This window comes from Ursus arctos, unplaced genomic scaffold (genome assembly GCF_023065955.2).
Source record: "Ursus arctos isolate Adak ecotype North America unplaced genomic scaffold, UrsArc2.0 scaffold_22, whole genome shotgun sequence".
Lineage (NCBI taxonomy): Eukaryota > Metazoa > Chordata > Mammalia > Carnivora > Ursidae > Ursus > Ursus arctos.
This window is the reverse complement of record NW_026622897.1, coordinates 35,840,854-35,860,597: the sequence shown is the minus strand read 5'-3', so window position 1 is coordinate 35,860,597 and position 19,744 is coordinate 35,840,854. Positions and strand designations below refer to the sequence as shown.

The 19,744-nt window shown below is 35.2% G+C and overlaps 1 pseudogene; it reads right to left on the bottom strand.

Moving 5' to 3' along the window:
- Window positions 1-2,848: 2,848 nt before the first annotated feature.
- LOC113260159 (60 kDa heat shock protein, mitochondrial-like) overlaps window positions 2,849-19,744 on the bottom strand; it is a 50,529-nt pseudogene continuing 33,633 nt past the window's right edge.

Below are 19,744 nucleotides of genomic sequence, written 5' to 3'. Positions count from 1 at the left end.
TCCTCATGCAATAGAGACCACCCTGATGCCAGTAAGTCCCCATGTTGATTGACCCCAAGAAAATTATCCACTTGACCTTTACTGCCCACCTACATGCACCCACTGACCTTTATTCCACATTTTCCTTATATAAACCTAGAAGTATTTTTAACACTTTGGAGTGTTAGTCCACTGTCTTCCTGGTGTTGGCTTCACTGAAATCAATTCCTTTCTGGTTTCACCATGACTTGTCTCTCTGCCTGTGGATTTTGTCAGCCAGGAGTGGCTCAGCCTAGTCTGGGACCTCTGGAGCCAGGTGTTCTTGCACCCTTGGGCCTCAGTTACATAAATACTATTTGCCAATCCAAATCAAAGGAAGTGAAGAAACCTCTTTATGCTTCACTTCAGGGCATGTCAGTGGGGGTGGAGAAAGTCCCTTTAATCCCACATTGTATCCTATTTTCAGGTTCAGGACCCAGGCCAAAACAGACAAAAAAGCCTAACAGCAATATCCTTTAATAAAAACATGACTGATAAGTCCGTGAGAACATTACTGGGGTACTTTTCCCCCCACCTCTTTCTTGTCAAATTATCAGGTAACTATTAATATAATTTAACTAATCCAATTAGAAAAGATACTTTCTAACTTGTTGATCTTTAAATTTTATTGTTGTTAACTTTGAAGATTCCTGGCCCAGTTTTTAAAATCATTTGTAAGCTTATCTTTATGTTTAAAATTACTATGTGTACAATTATAGAATTTTGCATTAAACTTGCTATCTTATTTCACACAGCAAATATCTATTTTGACTTTAAGATATTAACTAAATTCAGCATGTCTTATAATATGTGACAATTTTTAAAGTATGCATCAGTTCATTGTCTTATACAATGATCTTTGGCATTGGCAGGGAAGGAAGATCATTTTACTGCAGTATACAGGCCAGGAGCTGAGATATAGGGGGAAAAGTGCCATATCTACGGTCAGTGAAGTATTAAATAACAACATATTGGGAATAGGTATCAGATTATGGAGTTATCCACCTAGTATTCTTTGATTTATTCATTCTTTACCTATAATTCAGTTCTATAATTTTAAAATTAACATGTCTGAGAAACTAAGCACTATTCATAGGTGAAGTTTTATAAAGATTTGATTTTGTCAAGAGAAACTTGCACACGTAGATGGTAAAATTTAAACTGTACTGACTATAAAGAAAGTGGGCAGATTTCCAGGTTTCCCAGCACTGTAAGATTTCAATAAAAACTGCCAATAAAGAAATGAAAGAAGTCTTTTTTTTTTCTTCCCCTCCTATGGATGTCAAGTTCCTTTTGTAGAACAAAAAGCAGACTAGGATCCTTAATCATTATTATTATTCTAGCACTTAGGCGGACACATGATTAAAATTTTATTTTAATCTGTAGCTCTACTATAGCAAAGCATTTAGAGAACTCATTGAGATGCACAACTCTTTCAGTTTATTCCCATTAGCTAGACATAATCATTGTCAATAAAAATGAGGAAGAAGCAAAATTTGGGTTTTGACATGCAAATGAATACCATAAGCTCCTCACTCTGCTACAGAATTTATGTATCTCAGCTGTCACAACACCAGTTCCTAAAGTGAAGTAGGTGTGTTGTGGCATCTCTTAATATAGGGATGCTAACGTTAAACAAGGTGTGTGATGTGACTATTTGTATGTGACATGCAAAGCATTCACATAGGCTATTACTTGAATCTAAAGGATTTAGAAGGACAGGCCCAAGAGCAAAGGAATTATCATGCTAAGTCAGAACTATGGTCCATTGAGCATAGCAGTCAGTAGCCAACAGAATTTTCAAATAAGTTTTAGGAGAATAGGTTTCTCCTTTCTCAGTGTTGAAGGTTAGACTCACAGAACATCTGATGCATGGAGAAAAATGATCATCACATTTCAGACTGGATTTCCTAGTGACTCATACTGGTTATTTCTCACAACCATCTTTTGTAGAGGATTTTATTATAACCATTTAATAGATGAGAAAACCGAAATTCAAAGAAGTTAAGAAATTACCCAAGGTTTCAAAGTGACTAAGTGGCAGAGAAAGGATTCAAAGCACATTTGTATTTTTCACCTAGGAATTCCCCAATTTCTTCCTTAAAATCATCTTTATCAATAATGCTTTTCCTCATCACTTTTTTTAACTTTAAGCAAGGTTTACACAAAGGTTGTCACATAATTGGATATTTCTCTACTTTGTATACAATTATTCATACTCTCCACAGAAAGGCTGTTTCTTTACTTTTCATCTGGTAATGGCAAGCACTAAAATTCTGATTTTAACAGAATAGTAGTAAAAATGCCTCAATGGTTTAAGTTGAAAGCAGTACATTGGTACATGGCTCTTGCACCCAGTTATCAGGAATGTGCAGATGCCTTTTTAATCAAAAATATAAAATAAATTTTCCATAGGCATGGGCAATGACAGTAATAAACCATTATATGTTGTCAACAGAAACCAGTAACTGATGGTTACAGTGATTTCCTTAAATATCAGCCTACCTTTTCTTCAGTCATTTCCTTCAACTGGCTTCTCTGAAGTTATTGTTGAGGAACACTGCCTTGAGCTTCCTCTCACTGTTCATTAATAACGGTAAAGCACTGGAGCACCTGGGTGGATCAGTTGGTTAAGCGTCTGCCTTGGGCTCAGGTCATGATCTCAGTGTCCTAGGATCAAGCCCCACATCGGGCTCCCTGCTCAGCAGAGAGCCTGCTTTTCCCTCTCCTCCCCAATGGTGCTCTCTCTCCCTATCTCTGTCTCTGTCTGTCTGTCTCTCTCAAATAAATAAATACTTAAAAAAATAATGGTGAAGCACTATTCTAGGGATCAGAACATGCCACCTCCCATACAACCTCCCATTCCACCCATTCTACCCATTCTTGGGTCTTTCTCTTCTTTAGGAAGCTTCTGCTGTAGTTAGTTAACAGAAAGTCCACTCCAGCAGCATCCAAGAAAGCAGTTCTTACAACCTTAGTTGGATCAATGATTTCTTTTCCCACCATATTCACAAAATCTCCAAGCATAGTGTCATAATAACGTCTGAGGAACTCTGCATCATTGTCTCAACGATCAATGATCCTTCAACACCTGCATTCTTAGCAATGGTCGTTGCAAGAATTTTGAGTGTTCTTTTAATTTCTATACCGATTTTTTGATCTTCATTAGCTGGAGTTATTGAATCCAAGGCGGGAATGCACTGAAGCAGGGCACAACCCCCTCCCAGAGCAATGCCTTTTTCAACAGCAGTTCATGTAGCATTGAGGGTATCTGTAACTCTGTCTTTCATTCACTTCAACATCACTTGTTCCACCAAACTTCAGCACGGCTACTCCATCTGAGTTTTGCCAGTCATTCAGCTTTTCCTTTTCATATTTTCTAGTTGTGATATATAACTGCTCAATGATTTCCTTGAATACATTTTTCAATTTGAGCCTTCTCACCCTTTCCTTTTAAGAGCATGGCATCATCATTGGTCACAATGACCTCTCCAATTTTTCCTAAGTTGTGAGGTCAGTTCTCCTCCAAACATTGCACCACCAGTAGCAATAGCTGTGTCTTTAAGCTGGTTCTTTTTATTGTCACCAAAACCTGGAGCTTTGACTGCCACAACCTGAAGACCAACTTCTAGCCTACTCAAAATGAGTGTACTCAGAGCTTCTCCATTAACATCTTCAGCAATTATTACTGAGGGCTTACAGTGAGCATTGGCAATTTTAAGAGCAGGTATGATGGACTGGACACTAGAAATTTTCTTTTCACTCAGTAGAACATAGGCATCTTGGAATTCACATTGCTGACCTTTTGATGTATTAATAAAGTATGGAGAAATATAACCTCCATCAGATTTCAAGCCTTCAATAATTTCTAATTCATCATTTAGTGTTTTCCCCATTCTTTACTGTAATGACACCCTGTCTTCCAAACTTTTTCATTGCATCAGAAATTATGTTGCCAATTTCTTTGTCTCCATTTAAAAATCATAACACCCTGAGCAATTTCTTCAGGTGTTGTCACTGAAGACTGCTTCTTAAGTTCAGCAGTTGCAGGATCAAGAGCTAATAACACACCTCTCCTGATTTCCACAGGATTAACACCTTTGCTAATCTTCTTGAAGTTTTCCTTGGCAATAGAAGATGCCAGGATAGTGGTGGGAGTAGTGCAATCCCCAGCCTCTTCAAAAGTGTTATTGGCAACATCTTGAACAAGTTTAGTGCCAATATTTTTATATTTAACTTTTAAGTCAATTGCCTTTGCAATAGTCACACCGTCTTGTGTTACTTTGGGACTTCCCCAACTCTGTTCAGTAATCACTGTTCTTCCCTTCGGTTCCATCCTAGGGGCTACAACATTGGCTAAAAGTTCTATACCTTGAAGCATTAAGGTGCAAACATCTGCACCAAATTTTATACCTTTGGCATAGGTGCAAGTGAGATGAGGAGCCAGTGCTCTGGACATTGGCCTAATTTGATGAAAGACTGTGGGTAATAGAAAAACTTTTTCAGGGCATTGTCAGGGCATGTGGGCAGTGAGACAGGCCATTGGAGGGTAGTAAATAGCTCTTCCCCATCATCTTAATTTGACTGAAACTTAATTTCTCTATGAACTATCTAGATAAATATCTAATATCTATGTATCTTTTCCCATAAAACTGTCCCTAATTTCCTACAAATTAGTTAATGCCTCTCTTTGGTGATCTTGTTATGGGGTCCTCTAATGCAATGGTCAAGAAAATTTTCTTGAGATGCTTACAGTGCAATTCACTAACTTTATTTAAGTAGCACAGAGACAGGACCTGTGGGCAGAAAGAGCTGCACTTTTTGCTGTGTGAGGCTGGTTGTTAAATGCTTAGTAATCAAAGGGAAGGGGGCATGCAGGGAGTATCAGATTACAAAAGTTTCTTCAAATTTCTTTGAATTTCTACTTATAAAACTACTTTTGCAAGATTCCGCTGGTGCTTATCATTCAGGTTGATATTAACTATTAGTGCAGTACACAGACAATCATGAGATCCTTAAAGACTGTAGCAACCAGCATGTATTTGATTCTTATCAAAACTATACAGGCTTTAGGTCAGCCTTCCAGGCTAAGAGTAAACATTTTCCTGCTTCTGTCCCTCATACTCCTAATACCATATTAAAGACATTTCATAATAGTTAAGCTTATCTCCCCATCTCCCTCACTAGAAAGTGTGTTCCTTGGTGGCTAGAATATTCAGTCTCAAGTCCTTAATCATGATTACACTCTGGTTGGCTAACATAGGTTTGCCACATAGTAGGTGCTCAATAGAAGTTCAATTTATGAATGAATGAACTAATTTCTGAATTATATTGGTGGAAAAGCTTTACCACTTTTATTGGCTCTAGTAAATTTTAATGATTGATTTCAATATGTGAAATATCGCAATTAATGTGGTCTGATCAAGACGTACATGATGGGGCACCTGGTTGGCTTAGTCAGTTAAGTGTCTGCCTTCAGCCTAGGTCATGATCCCAGGGTCCTGGGATAGAGCCCTGCATCGGGATCCCTGTTCAGTGGGGAGCCTGCTTCTCCCTCTCCCTCTGCCTGCCACTCCCCCTGCTTGTGCTCTCTCCCTCTCTGTCAAAAAAATAAATAAAATCTTACAAAGAAAGAAAGAAAAGAAAAGAAAAGAAAAGAAAAGAAAAGAAAAGAAAAGAAAAAAAGAAAAGAAACGAAACTTAAAAAAAAAAGACTTAAATGACTCATCATGTAAAGTTTCCCCCTTTAGTTACACTAGGACTCACTTGGTCCCCCTCCAGATTGTTATCTTCCATGTAACTCACGGATGAGTAACTCCAGCCTATATTAACTCTCTCATCCTTAACCTACCATAGCACATGGAGTTTCCAGCAAACAATTAAGGGCTTGATATTCATGACCCTGTGCTATTTTAAACATGTATTTTTGTGTGGGTAGATGTACTTTTTTAGTGTAGATGGCAGGAAAAAAATGAGTCAGGTTAAGTACTGAATGTTTATACCGAATATTCTGAACAGAATGCTGCAGAATTGTATTGAGTAGTAGTGTTAACTTCATCATTAGACACATTTGAAATTCAGCTTATTGTATTAAGACAGATGAAAATCTCCTGAGCCTCACTTTTCCTGTTTAAAAATAGGAAAAAAAAAAGTAAGTACAGTTCAGAGTTGTCTGGGAAATTAAATAATATAATGCATGTGGAACTCTGTACCACACAGATGGTACTCAATGTTAGGCTGCTTTCTCACACTTTTTTCCCATTTTAAAAGGTCTCTTCAGATAGCCTTTGTGGTAGTAAAAGGCAAAATAAGTATTGTTGATTTTTTTTTCTGTTTTTATTTTTAACTTTTTCCTTTGGCTCTACACACTATTGAATTATTGATATTTTCCTCACTTTCATTTTTCCCCTCAAAACTTTATATCAAATGTGCTCACTGTGTCTCTGGCTGGAGCTGGGCCAGAGTGAATGTGTGGGAGGCTCAGGTTCTGTTCTTCCTGCTGTTGTTCCCTCAATATTTCTTTCTTTGAACAGATTCTCATGATTTATCTCATTCGTACTCCATGTTCTTAGAGTTCTCGTTTCCGTCTCTACATTTATCTTTTTAGGTGCCTGAAACACCTCCTACCACAGCCCAAACTTTTTCACAGCTTTCTCTCAGCATGTACCCTTCATTTGCAAACAAGGAAAAATACTTTGATTTTCAAAAAACAAAGTAGTGCAAGTCACAGGGCAATTATCATTTATAGCTCCTAATCTTGCTCAGAGGCACCAAACGTAATTGACTGAGCAGCCCCAGTCCTTTCTACAAGGCCAGCTAAATGATAATTCCCAAAATGGTTCAAAGGCATGTTGTCTTAGCTACATTGTGCCAAAATTTCCTCACTTTTACATGAAGGCAAGTTAAAGGATTTGAGATTTTTCTTGGTTTTCAATTTTTGTTGGCCTTTAAAGTTATGCTTTGGAAATTGAGAAGACACAAAGTTAGGTAAGAGAAATTTTGTTGCAGGAGAGGGATGTGATTCCAAAAATTGGGCAGAGAAATTCAATTAAAAAAATATTTCTTTGTGTTGCCATGTGTGTTTAAACTCTGCAGTTTAGTTATTATTACATTTGACTATCCCAGGAGATGTTATTTCCATTACAAGCAGAAAATACATCTTACTAACCACAGTTAGCATGTGTAAAGGAACAGGAAAAAATTTAGCCCCCACAAGGGGCTTCCCTTGATCTGACACATGACATACACCCATTTCCTACCCTCCACCCCTGTTATTGTGTTCCCACTACCAAATGTGGTTCATAGCAAGTGCTCAAAAATTATTACTGAATGATTGAATCAATGACCTGAAGAACTTGTTACCGTATTAGGAATTGGCATTAAACCACAATACGCCTTCTTACTTATGTATGTTTTAGGAAATTTTATCAAAAAATTAGTAGAGGCTTTTTAAAAGTATCTTGATAGGAAAAAAAATTGAATTAGTCAGAAACAGCTAGTTGAAGCTGTTTTGTTTTAGATATAAGTCATAAATAGTAGCAATAAAAACCTAGAAAAGTTGGGAAGGTCTCTATGACTTTCTTTTATCACTTCAGATATTTACTCTTACTTTCTGTCCCTGACTGCCCTGTAACTTCAGCAACATCAGAGTAAGGGAAATTTACTCTCACCTGCTGTGTGCCAGACTTTTTTATGTAAGCCATAAGAAGTCCACAGATTGTACAGACATTCTTTAAAATGGCACCATGCTGACCCTACACACTGACTTACAGCCTCTCTCAGGAGTGTAGTGACTGTCCTACTGGGATGCCTTAGAGGGCCACGTACAAACCACAAAGGCTGAAAGTGGCCCATTGTAAAGCACAGTGAATTATTTACAGTTACCAAATATGCTCACTTAGCAAAATGAGATCCCAAGTCAAAAAAACAAAAAAAAAAAACCAAAACAAAACAAACAAAAAACCCCAAAGACAACTTCTCATACTCAGTTACATTCCAAATCTAGAAATGGAGTAAAAATGTAAATTTTTATGCAGTTGAAATATCTAAGTTTAAGTGATATTTTAAGCTACTTTTTTTTTAATAATTCAAAAATTGCAAGTGAAAGGTGTAAAAAATCTACTTAGGAAAGATAAGAAGTGTTCAACATAAATTATAGTTAAAAAATAAAATATTCAAGCTGATAGACACCAATTTAAATTTTTTGATTCACTTGATGTTAAAAAGATACCTTCTATTGGGGCTCCTGGGTGGCTCAGTCATTAAGCACCTGCCTTTGGCTCAGGGCGTGATCCTGGGGTCCTGGGATCGAGCCCCACATCGAGCCCCACATCGAGCTCCTCTGCTGGGAGCCTGCTTCTTCCTCTCCCACTCCCCCTGCTTGTGTTCCCTCTCTCGCAGGCTGTCTCTCTCTCTGTCAAATAAATAAATAAAATCTTAAAAAAAAAAGATACCTTCTATAAAAATAACTGGTATAATTGAAATAAAACTACACTACCAAAATTCGGTAGTGTTCTATATACTAATAGTGTTTCTATATACAAATACTAACAAAATAGCAGAATGAAAATTTAAGAAAACAATTCCATTTACAATTCTACCAAAAATAATAAAATGCCCAAAGGGGTTAAAGACCTGTACCCTGTAAACTATAAAACATTGATGAAAGAAATTGAAGATGATACAAATGGAAAGATATTCCATGCTCATGGATTGGAAGAATTAATATTATTAAAATATCCACACTACACAAAGCAATCTACAGATTCAGTGGAATCTCTATCAAAATACAAATAGCATTTTTCACAAACTTGAAAATATAATATTAAAATTTGTATGGAACCACAAAGGACCCTGAATGACCAAAGCAATGTTGAGAAAGAACAAAGCTGGAGGTCTCAGAAACACAGATTTTAAGATATACTACAAAGCTGTAGTAATCAGCGGTATGGTACTGGCATAAAAATAGACACAGAATAGAGTCTAGAAATAAATCTACACTTATATGGTTAATTAATCTACAACAAAGGAGGTAAGAATTTGCAATGCGAAAATACAATTTCTTTAATAAATAGTGTTTGAAAACAGGACCACTTTCTACAACACTATACACAAAAATAAACTCAAAATGGATTAAAGATCCAGATGTAAGACCTGAAAGTATAAAAATCCTAGCAAAAAAATAGGCAATAATTTCTCTGATATCAGCCCCATAACAACATTTTTCTAAATATGCCTTCTTAGGCAAGAGAAACAAAAGCAGCAATAAACTGTTGGGACCACGTTAAAAGAAAAAAAAAAACTTTTGCACAGTGAAGGAAACTATCAACAAAATGAAAAAGGCAATCTATTGAATGGGAGAAGGTATTTGCAAATGATATGTACCTGGTAAGGGGTTATGTCCAAAATATATAAAGAATATATAAAGAATTTATACAACTCAACATCATAAAAATAATTCAATTGAAAAATGGGCGGAGAACCTAAATAAGCACTTTTCCAAAGAAGACATACAGATGGCCAACAGACAGCATGAATGATGCTCAGCATCATTAATCATCAGGAAAATGCAAATCAAACCACAATGAGATATAACTTCACACGTACCAGAATGGCTAGAATCAAAAAGACAAGAAATAACAAGTGTTGCCAAAGATGTGGAGAAAAAGGAACACTTATACACTGTTGGTGGGAATGTAAATTGGTACAATCAATGTGGAAAACATTATGGAGTTTCCTCACAAAATCAAAAGTAGAAATACCAAATACCAATACTTCCACTACTGGGTATTTATCTAAAGAAAATGAAAACACTAATTCAAAAAGATATATTTACTCCTCTGTTTATTGTAGCATTATTTACAATAGCCAAGATATATAAGTATCTGAGCATCTGTCAATGACGGGGTAAGGAAAAGCAGGATAATGCAGCCATAAAAAATAACATCTCAATTGACACAACATAGATGGACCTAGTGTATTATGCTAAGTGAAATAAATCAGACTGAGGAAGATAAATACCATATGATTTCACTCATATATGGAAACTTAAAAAACAAACAAATAAAAACAGAATCAGATCTATAAATACAGAGAACAAACTGATGGTTGCCAGAAAGGAGGTGTGTGGAGGGGACGGGTAAAAGAGATGAGGGGAGCAGGTGCCACAGTTTTCCAGTTATGGGAAAAATAAGTCATGGGAATAAAAGGCCCAGCATAAGGAATATAGTCAATGATAGTGTTGTATGGTGACAGATGATTGGTTACTTGTGGTAAGAATAACACAACATATAAACTTGTTGAATCACTATGTCATATGCCTGAAACTAATGTAACATTGTGTCTCAACTATATTCAAAACAAAATTTAAAATGTAATTCGTGAGCACAGATTTTTATAGAAACCCAAATAGTGTTCCACTTACAGGGTGAAAACAAGGATGTTTTATGAGGAAGTGAATAAACTCAGCTGTACTCCAATGCTCACCATGAATAACAAAGACACCCCTAAATTCCAAAAATTTAGTCTTCTTTCCAGGAACCTGGAACAAAAACAAGTCAAATTCCTTATATCATACAGTACTACTTAAGAGATTTGTTGTGAGATTTATGCTTTTATAACTGTGGTATATAGGAGGCATGTAATAAATGACTTTTAAAAAAGAAAAGAAATAACATCACACTCGGATGGTAACCTGATGGATAGATGACCAGGAATTCTTTTAATGTGATGATCCATAAAAATAGAACCTCATATTTTGTAACCTGATACAGCACAGAATCCTTTATACCGAACTAAAGTAGACACTTGAGTGCTGACATGGCAATGACCCTAGAATAATAGTTTAAAAGGCAAAGGCCTCAGTTCTGAGCTTTTCTATCATGGTGGGTTTCTTAATTAATATTAAGCTATATTGGCTGACAAGCCTGGGTATACATGAAAAACTGAGACATCAGAGCATTTTGTTCATTCATTTGTTTCCTTATCTGTTCTGCCTGTTTGCCTGTTTGGTTGTAAATTGTAGCAACCCTGAACTGAGCCTAAATTGCATTCCAACCAATCTTTGATTAAAGACAAGGTTTGTGATGTGGCTTGGCTCACTGGCTTTTGTTATCACCATGGTTTACTTCCTATAAGACTTTAGTGGGGCTACTCCTAACTCTCTGAACCTTAGTTTCCTTTTTTTTTTTTTTTAAGATTTTATTTATTTATTTGACAGAGATAAGAGACAGCCAGCGAGAGAGGGAACACAAACAGGGGGAGTGGGAGAGGAAGAAGTAGGATCATAGTGGAGGAGCCTGACGTGGGGCTCCATCCCATAACGCCGGGATCACGCCCTGAGCCGAAGGCAGACGCTTAACAACTGCGCCACCCAGGCGCCCCTGAACCTTAGTTTCCTTACTATGAAGTAGATATAATATCTTTCTGCATTTGCCACAGGATATGTGTATTACACAAAACAATGCATATTAAAGTGCTTAGAAAATAACAAGATAGTATACCATATATTAGTATGCATATTCGTATATTAGTATACTACATTTTTACATATAGTTGTATATAGTATACTAATACATGTATGGTAAATATTACATACATACATACATATTGTAAAGGTTACCTTGAAATTTTACTTTGAAACCCCTTATAAACAAGTAAATCCAAGCACAGAAGACATGATCCAGTCTTCTAAGAATATGTAATCAAATAAAGAAAAAGAACATAAAACAAATAAATGTAGTGTATTTTTATTGTTGGATAAGAAATTGCTACATACTTAGCAGCTTGAAATAACACATATTTATTTTCTCAGTGTCTGTGGGTCAGGAAATGGCATAGCTTCATTGGATGCTATGCTTAGGATCTCATAAGGCTGCAAACAATGTTATGGCTATGGATATGGTTTTCTCTGAGGTTCACCAATAAAAAAAAATCTCCCAAGATCACTTAAGTTTTTGGCAGAATTAATTTTCTTGTAGTTTTAGGAATATGCACTTCAGTTTTTGGATGACTGTCTTCTGTAGGCTATTCTCAGCTTCCAGAAACTATGTGGAGTCCCTTGCCAAATGGGTCTCCCATCTTAGGAACCCCACTATATGGCAGTTTGCATCTTAACAACTAAAAAGGAGAAACATACTCCTTAAAAATTAGTGCTAATACCTTATGTGATATAATAACATTATCAAGTACATATAATCACTTACATCCTATCACTTTTGCTGTATCCTTTTGGTTAGAAGCTGACAGTTTCCATATATACACAAGAGCGGAAGGAATCAAATGAAGGGTAAATACCAGGATGGGGAATAATGGGGACCAAGTTAAGAGTCTGTCTACCACACATGGTATGTCCTGGAGGTTCAATATATGTTGTCAGTAGGAATTATTCCATGAAAACAATATATATTAGGTATACCCCCTCATTAAACAAAGAATGTTGATTATATAGATCGTTACATTCTTTTGTGATCCAAGATAAGTCACTTCATATGAAAATGGTGTTCATGACAGTGTCAAGAATGCCTGTTCTTGTGCATGCTTGCACATGCACATATCTATGACAACAGGATGGTCCTCAAGTTAAATATAAGAAGTATTATGGAAGATATTTGATGGCTTTTCTGTTTTCAATAAGACAAAAATTATTTTACTCATTAATTGGCTAATACAAGCTTAAGTCAATATTATTGCATATATTAAAGGAACAAAACAAGCATTTATATTTCTACAAAAATATTGTCACTGAAAAAAAATGTATTTTGTGACCAGATTTAATGTCGTATTTCCTCATGTCAATAATCTAAGACAGCGTTAATTCAAAAATATTTCTCAAGCATAGATATACTACCAGAAGGACAAGTTATCATTTTCAGTTGGGAATCATTATGGTTTTAGAAAGTAACATTAGAAAAGGGGAATGACAATAGAGTGTAACGAGCAACAAAGTAGGGAATAGGAGAACAGAAAGGGCCTGGTAGATTTGGGGGTCAACTTCATATACATTAACTTAATTCTCACAATAACCCTACAATATTTTCCATTTTCACTAAAACAGCATTAGAACTCTGAGATTCTACACATCCTGCCCTGATTAAGCAGGTAGGTAATGATGAATGATGATTCACATGCTTATCTGTGAAGCTCATGCACACTCTTTCATTTACCCCACTGTATTTTGTACTGAGATTCTGAAACCATCCACATCAAAATTACTTCTGGAACACATTATAATGAAATTCCTGGAACCCACTACAAATCTTTAGGATGAAAATCTGTAAAGATGATAATCCAGAAATCTGGATTTTAAATAAATGCCTGAAGTAAATTTTTTACCTATTGAGACCAGGGACACATTACTCAATACTAAACTCATTGATTTAGATAAAGTAAACCCCATTGCCATTTTTAAACACTCATAGTTTCATTGTGAGGTAGGCAAATCACAAATTCCCTTAACCTTAGTTTTCAATACTTTTAATATGTCCTCACATTGCCTTCTAGCCCCCATAGGTACTGAAGTGAAGTCTGCATTTAATTTTATTGTGCTTCTCTTGTATTGGCTGAGTAGTTTTTCTCTTGCTGCTTTCAAAGTTTTCCGTATTTGGTTTTCAGCATTTTAAAAATGATTTGCATAGGGGTGGATCACTTTCCATCTATTGTACTTGGAGGTCATTAAACTTCTGGATGTGCAGATGAATGTTTTCCAGCTAATTTGGGAAGTTTTCAGCCATTATTTTCTAGTAGATTCTTTCCTGCTTCTTTCTCTTTCACATCTCCTGGTAATACCATTACGTATATCTTTTTTTTTTCTTTTCAAATTTCTTTTAAAATTCTAATTAGTTAATATATAGTCCAATATTGTTTTCAGAAGTAGAATTTATTGATTCATCACTTACATATAACACCCAGTGCTCAACGCATGTGTCCTTATTTAATTGAAAATTGAGTATTAAAGTTTCTGGATACTAACTCCCTCTCCCCCCTCTGCAGGGCTTCTTTTTATTGTTGTTTGCTTGTTTATTTGTTTAGTGACTTGGCTAGGCTACTTTAGTGAAGTATATCTTCCCCACATTGTGAAGCCTTTGGTCTTACTCTTCAAAGGGCACAGGTTTGGGTGTATGTACAGTTGCCTGTGATTACAGTGATTTTACCAGTGTCTCTTTGATAATTTCTCCTTGATCTCTCTGTCATCTGCTTCATTTGGATTTTACCCCTTGTGTGTGGGTCCACTAATTATCAGCTTAATGCTCTATTGTTTTTGACAATATCCTGGAGCAAAATTTCTCAGAAGTCTGATCCAACTAAATTTGGGCAAAGGCAGTTTTTGAGGCCAGTCTTTGAGACACCCCCCCCCCCCACCCCGCCAGCATGTTTCTTCATAGCTGTCCCTTTCTCTGGTTCTCTCTGGTAAACCAGCTAGACTATGGTTTAGTTTGTTGTTCTTAATTAAGAGGAGGTATTGGTTTTGAAAGTGCTATTAGTCTTCACCTTCTTCTCATTTTGTTTTTAATAAATTCAGGTTCTTTGAAGAGAGTTTTGGAGCTCTCTTTCTTACAGACTTTTTCTTTCCTTGAATAATTTCCTGAGTCATTCCTTGCTAATACTTTGAGTACTGAGCAGGGCAGTAGACTCTGGTCTTCTCATTCCTTGGTGGAACTTCCACTCCAGGAGCAAGCTGAAATGAAAGTTATCAAGACCTCATTATTCTCACCTTGTCTCACCTGAGGTAGAGCCTATAGGGTAAGTCTTAACTGAGCTGAGGGGAGAGGTAGGCCAGTCTCCTGGCCATACCCACCTAGAGCCAGGGTACAGCTTTGCCAAACTGAATTGCATGTAACACAGGGAGGGGGTCATGGCTTAAATGCCAAAGAAACTTGTTCTCCTTACTGAGCTTCAGAAGAATTTCTTTAATAAATGTTTCTTCATTTGCTACATGTCCTAGGACAATTTTTAGAAGACCTAAATGGCTGATTTTGTTAATAGTTTGTACCAGTTTTGTTTGTTTTGCTGAGGAGTGGGTCTGTGAAACTCCTATGCTGTCATCATAGAAGTGGAACTCTTAGTTTTAGTTTTCACCATTTATGAAATAAAGAAATAATACCTACCTTACAGATTGATGTTTAAAATTAAATATGACAATATATATAAAATATTTTATAAACAAAAAAGCATATGTGTTAATATGGTGAAAGAACATTTGGACAACATTTATATAAGACAAATATTAACTTTCTTCATAAATATGAATGTTTGAGTCAGGCTTTAGAAAGAATAATGGAGAGAAGTCTGGTTAAAAACAGCAATTTCAGCATAAGATCACATATCCTCCTCCTATTTCTAACCAAGATAAAATAAAACTGATTTGATACTTGGTTTCTGTCCATATTGCAGAGATTAAAATAGGAACATTTGAATAAATGTTGTCATGCAAGTAATTGTTTTCTAGATTTTGGTAAGAGACTTTCATGAAGGAAAAACTCTATGAAGCACATTAAAATTGCACAAAATGCATTGCAGGATTTCATTTTATAGTCTTATGAGTTGACTTGCAGATAAAGAAGTTATCTTTATTAAAGGTGCATATCAAGGTATTTATGGATAAAATTACATTATCTCTAGGATTTTCCTTAAAATGCTGCAGCAAAACCAAAGACATGATGGAGGAAGGGGAATACATACATAAAACCATTTGTTAAATGTTTAGTCAAACATTCCCCTTGTTAAAGGGAGGTAGTGGATATGTAGAAATTCATTATAAAATTATATTTCTGTAAATGTTGAGATTGTTGAGATATTCCCCAAGAAATGAATTAAAAAGAAAAAGAACATATAGAGTAATGCCTGGAAGTTGGGGAACACAAGCTAGATCTCTCTCTGTCTCTCTCTCTCTCTTTTTTTTTTTTTTTTTTACAAATTAGATATTTTAAATCCACTGGCCATAACAACTAACTAATAGCAGGACCTTTCTCCCAATTGCTGAGACTTAAAAAAAAAAATACAGTGGGGAGGTACATGATGATTGCTTACTTGGTTCCATTATTCTTTGTTATTAATATATAAGCCTTAGTCATCAATATATGGATGTAAATTGTGTATAGAGTCTCTTCATTTTATTAAATCCACAAATTTCCTAAAACCAGATTCTAATGAGTTAAGTTAAAACTACTTATATTGTTTTAGTTTATTTGGCCTGAATTGCAGGTTGAAGGAATTAGCTCATGAAAGTGTACAAACCTAATATTAGCATATAATTTGCCATCCAAGCTGAGACGTTTTTAAGAGTAGAAGTAGGTACTGTTAATAATTTGTAAGAACACAGACATACATTGGGCAAAATGGGTTGTCTCATATGGACACCCTATTCTTATCTGAAATGAGAAGTGTATTTAGTATGAAAACTTCCTCTAGAAAAAAATCAATAAAAATGTTGAAAAGAACCAAAAATACTATTTGTTTTCTAATTTCTCTCTTCTCTTTCTTTCTGTCTCTGTCTCTCTCTGGCTAAATTCATTAATAAATTGAGTCCCAGCAAGTTGAAATAAATTACTTGCTCAAAGTCATATAACTCACAAGAAATTCAGGATCATAAATTGTGTATTTTGATGACCAATACAGTGTTATTTCCACTTAGTGAATAACAACATTGAATTTGAAAACATCAAAATCTATTTATGAGTCCAATTTTACAACAGCAGTTACATATTTTAGCTAAGTGATAGCTAGAAAAAGTGGCCAATTTTGTCTGCTGATAATTGAAACACATAAATTCTAACCATATAGAATATATTTTTAAGTTTTGTAATAAAAAATTGGTAAGGGGACAATATAAGAATATAAAAGAATGTCAAGCTCAACATCAGAAATTCTGTCAATGGACACATTAGGGAAATTATGGCAACATAAACATGCAGGAGAGTTTATTTTTTTATGTGACCTTGTGGATGTTTACTGTTCTTATTTCCTATAATTTCATATTATATATTTCATATAATTTCTTATGATTTCATAATAAACTATTATGAAATAAAGTTCTTAGAACTTTCTTATCTAGTAGGTATTCTCTAGAGTAAACAAATAGATATTTTAATAATTGTCAACACAGTATATTTAGAATTTTATTAACATTATTTCAAATAGTTCTTAAACAGAGCATTGTTTGGGGGATGGATTCCATTTGATGCAGTTCTGAGAAATTGTCCTGACAAAGCATTGGTGTAGAGGCCTGATAACCCCTTCTTCCTACAGAAAGAATTTGCCTTGAAGGGCTTCTTTTCCAAACTGCATGGTATCTTCATTGGCACTGACAGTCTTCTCTTTGTACTGCTGAAGGACTGACAGCAGCAGCCATTTTCACTGTAATCTAGAAATTAAGTGAATGGTACTGATCTCAAATAACTAAGAACAGAGAAAAAGAGCTTTGTCTACAAAATCTGTTCATCTCCACAATTTCAAGTATTAGACTTGAATCTAAATTACATCTCCCATGCAAGCATCACATTCATTTAATATCTGACTTTGATACCCACAGTGCCTGGTGCCTGGCTAGTACCATGACAATAACTAAGAATCTTAATTATATGCTTGGGAAATGAATTAAATACACACACACACACACACACACACACACACACACACCCCTCTATGAAGAAGGTAATAGTATTTTTAACTTAATGACATGATATGAAATAAACGCAAATCAGGCAAAGTAATTTTTTTTTTGCAAGAACTAGTACAATATTGAATGCTATTGACTAAATTATATCATAAAGGACAGAGAACATAAATATAATGTTAAACAGTTCAAAAAGGATAAACCAGCATGGGGTGCCTGGGTGGCTCAGTCATTAAGCGTCTGCCTTCGGCTCAGGGCGTGATCCCACCGTTCTGGGATTGAGTCCCACATCAGGCTCCTCCGCTGGAAGCCTGCTTCTTCCTCTCCCACTCCCCCTGCTTGTGCTGCCTCTCTCACAGGCTGTCTCTATCTCTGTCAAATAAAAAAAATAAAATAAATTAAAAAAAAGGATAAACCAGCTAATCATAGTGTATAATTCTAACTTATTAAAATACAAAAAAATTAGTTTTCATTCATCAAATGACTGATTTTTATGGAAAAATCTCTTACATAGCTGGTGTATGATTTCTAAAATGGGCAAATTATATTTTCTTCACTGGCAGGAGAGGTCTGTAGTCTAGCATTCCTTACGAGAAACAAGGTAATTGAGATAAATGTTGATCTGGAAACATATTGATGGTTCACTTTTCCCACCAAATAACTACATGACAAGAAGCAAGAACTTTACAGTTCACCTACAGAAGGATTAATCAATACATATTTTGAATCATTTATTCATTTGTTTATTCTAAAATATCTTATAGAGTATATATTCCATATCAGGTACTCTGTGAGTCACTGTTAGACACTGTATACCTAGAAAGGCACTTGTATATCCAGGACATTTAGAATCATTTTTGCTTCGGTAAAAGCAACCATAACAAATTAAATGAAACTTCTTTCCTTTCCTCCTTTAGTCTCTGTTTCTCAAACCATCGCTTGCCTCCACCATCTCTTCACTCCAGTTTCCACACGATGCAATTTTGTTATCCTCTAAGGCCATGTTCCCTCTCTTCTTTAAACATGCATATTTCTATTAGAGTCATGCATCAACCTTTGAATCTGAACTGGACCTTCATAGTCTAGCTGCTGTTTCATTTTTCTGATTGCCAGCAAGGATATGGGAAGCTGAATGAGACAGGGAGGTCTAAGTGAAAAATAAGGTCCTATATACCTCTTTTCATTATAAGCCATTGGACACTCATGGAGGAAAGATAGAAGCAACTAAAAGATACATGATCAATTCTTAAATAGCTTGTAATTTAAAGGGAAATCCAATCACACTACATTTTTTTTTAACTCTTAATGAGGTTACCATCCCATCTGCTGAAAAGATATATTTTATTTTCTACTATTAATTGATGTTTCATAGTATGAAGCCTAGAAGTTTGTCTGTGAAGAGAACTATTCAGAAGCGGCCCATGGCGAGTTGAACATATCTGTCCTTAGGACCTTCAATTAGCAAAATTAAAAGTAATAGAAACTAAAAGTTATTGCATAAACACTAGATACATTAAAACAACCCCCTACCCCATTCCTTTATGGATAGAACAATCAAATATATTTCAAAACAAGTCCCTAGCAGTAGAAAATTAGGAAATTTAATCTACTGGTCATGCATTTTAAAAATGTAAATGATATGTCAATGTGCCTCATATTTCTTCTCAAAAATAATACTTAGTTTGGTTATTTAATTTAAAAATACAAAGCATATTTAAAGTTGATATAATATGAAAGCTTGCATAGATATTTGTGATCCTTTAAAATAGTTAACAAACTTAGAATTTCTAATTTAGACTGCGGTTAAGAAATCACATGAAAGCACAGTGACCAAAAATAACAGCTACCTATTATATGCCAGTAAAAAACTGATCAGCATAAGTATAGGATTTTTTTTTTTAAGTAGAGATGTCTTATCTTTGCCATAGAATAATTGGTTCAAAATCTCTGTGGGTTGATCATGTACATTTGTATTTTAAAACTCAGAAAAGTGATTCTTGCACCCACTATTCTTGCATATGCCAAGCTCCATTTAAATAGGAGAATAAACCATAAATTTAAATTTTACCATTATTATGTGTAGAGTGATAGCGGAAGAAGAACACAGAGAAACTA